Source organism: Sinocyclocheilus grahami, unplaced genomic scaffold (assembly GCF_001515645.1).
Source record: "Sinocyclocheilus grahami isolate Dianchi unplaced genomic scaffold, SAMN03320097.WGS_v1.1 scaffold8422.1, whole genome shotgun sequence".
Classification (NCBI taxonomy): domain Eukaryota; kingdom Metazoa; phylum Chordata; class Actinopteri; order Cypriniformes; family Cyprinidae; genus Sinocyclocheilus; species Sinocyclocheilus grahami.
The window spans coordinates 5957-8076 of NW_015512053.1; the positions used below are offsets into that span (position 1 = coordinate 5957).

Below are 2120 nucleotides of genomic sequence, written 5' to 3' on the forward strand. Positions count from 1 at the left end.
GTCAAGAACTGCTGGAAGGGAAAGAGAAAAGAAATCAACGTTAGCGATTATAGCGCAAAGGAAGTGGTCCCTTAGTTCCATCAGCTGGCTAATTGTTCAATTCTGCTGCTTTGAAAGCGATTTATTTGAGTCCGGCGAGGAGCACAGGCTGGGAACAGCAGCACAGCTCCAAGAGAAATTAAGAATCAATGTCACTGATTTCCCAATGGCTGTCTGCTTCCTGTATGAGAGAGCAACAGATGGAAGTGCAGCAGGATGAGGAGCGAGAGAGACGGCAACAAATAAAAGAGCAGAGAGAGAACTGGACAGCTTTCAGAAGAGAAAGAAGGTGAGAGATTAGCGGAAAAATACATAAAATAAAAAAAACAAGAGCAGAGATGAGGAAAAATGAGACGCGTCGTTCTTTAATCATTCTAAAAAGAGGACAAACACGGTTTAAGGCTAAACAGGGCCATAATGAAGGAAGGTAGGTTACTGTATCAGCGTTTCCTTGCTGGTTTAAAACAGGAGCGTTTATTACAGGTATATATTTGTCATGAAGCACTGAGAAAGCTTTGGTTTGGTGAGGCACATTACTCGTAGTACTTTAAAAAGAAATGTAGATGTCATTTAAAAGGAAAATATTATATTTATCATAAAAATTAAATATAAAAAGGATATAAATATTAGAAAATGTGCACCAAAATAAACCTATCACAGTACTATAGGTTGACTGATATTAATTTTTCAATGCCCAATGCTGATACTGTCATCTACAGTTATCGTTATAGGCTGATCAACAATATAATGATGTAAATACATAATGCAATTTAATGATAACAAATGAGAATTATTTGACACAATATTTAATCAAAATACACAAAGAAATTACCATTAATCATCTAATCGAACACTGCTATTGACAGACGCCCACAAGTATCTCAATTACACATTATATAATTACAAATGAACTGGTTTAACCAATATATCTGTCTCTCGTTACTCAGACTGACCTTTTCTCAGGTTGCGCTTCATCTTTTTGATGAGGTCTTTGTCGTCCAGCAGACCATCTTCATAAGGTCTCTTCAGCCCAAGACCTGATACAAAAGAGCAAAGGTAATGTGCGGAAGAAAACAAACCTTCAAACCACATTAAAAACAGACTCTTAGAGCTGTATGTCAGTGGGTAGAATTTCAGAATAATTTTATTTTTATGTTAAGTGTCATTTCAGCAGCACTAAATGGATTAGCAAAAATAATGACTGTTTTCAGACAAGTTTCCCAAACACTTCTTCTATCTTATTTCGATTGGACAATCAGGTAGCTCCGCCCCAAAACTCACACCAATGACTCAAAGTCAAAGTTGCTGTTGTCAGGCAGATTAGGATGTTCAAACAAACAATGTTAAAACTGACGTTTGAAGAGTGCCAGAGTTTTCTCGCTTTTCAGAGAAATCAACCTACGAACAACTTTTAGTTGTATCGACATATTAAACTAGACTTATTTAAACGTCAAAAAAAATGACACGAGCCTCAAGTAATGAATTAGCCGTGTGTGCTCACCTTCTTTATCTGACCAGGGGAATTTCTGTGAAGGTTTACTTGAGGGGAGAGGGTCCATTTCTAAGACCTTATAGATCTGCCCAAAGGCCATGAGCCGCAGAGCATGCTGAAACACACATAGTATCAAAGTTATCACAGAGCAAACCTAAATTATCTGCTCCTGAAAAAAAAACTTACCCTGAAGAAACACCCACACGCTTCTTTTTTAATAATAAAGCAATAACTGTCCACTTGAGCCCACAGACCGCCTGTAGATGTGGAACATCGGCACTGAATCACCACGTTCAGAGATATTGTGGGGGACAGACTGCCTCACAAATAATTCATGCTACAACTAACTCACATTAACTCATCTCAACTGATATTGACAAAGCTGTTTACTTTAGTTATAGCCCATTACGGTTTGGTTCCAAAGATATCTCTTAAAAAGATCTGTGAGCCCAGTTTTGTAAACAACTTTAATTACAGTTATCAGACCATCTGTGTGAATATCACCACTGAACAGCTCACTCTGTGAACTGACCATTTAATATTGTCACATGCAGTGGGTACGGAAAGTATTCAGACCCCCTTAAATTTT

General features: G+C 37.6%; 1 long non-coding RNA gene across 1 annotated transcript; it reads right to left on the reverse strand.

The window, feature by feature from the left end:
* Nucleotides 1-1643, reverse strand: LOC107578032 (uncharacterized). The gene is made up of 3 exons (XR_001608287.1): nucleotides 1541-1643; nucleotides 993-1076; nucleotides 1-11 (listed from the first exon to the last, which is right to left on the reverse strand). It is a non-coding gene; the product is annotated as an uncharacterized lncRNA (long non-coding RNA).
* Nucleotides 1644-2120: the final 477 nt, after the last annotated feature.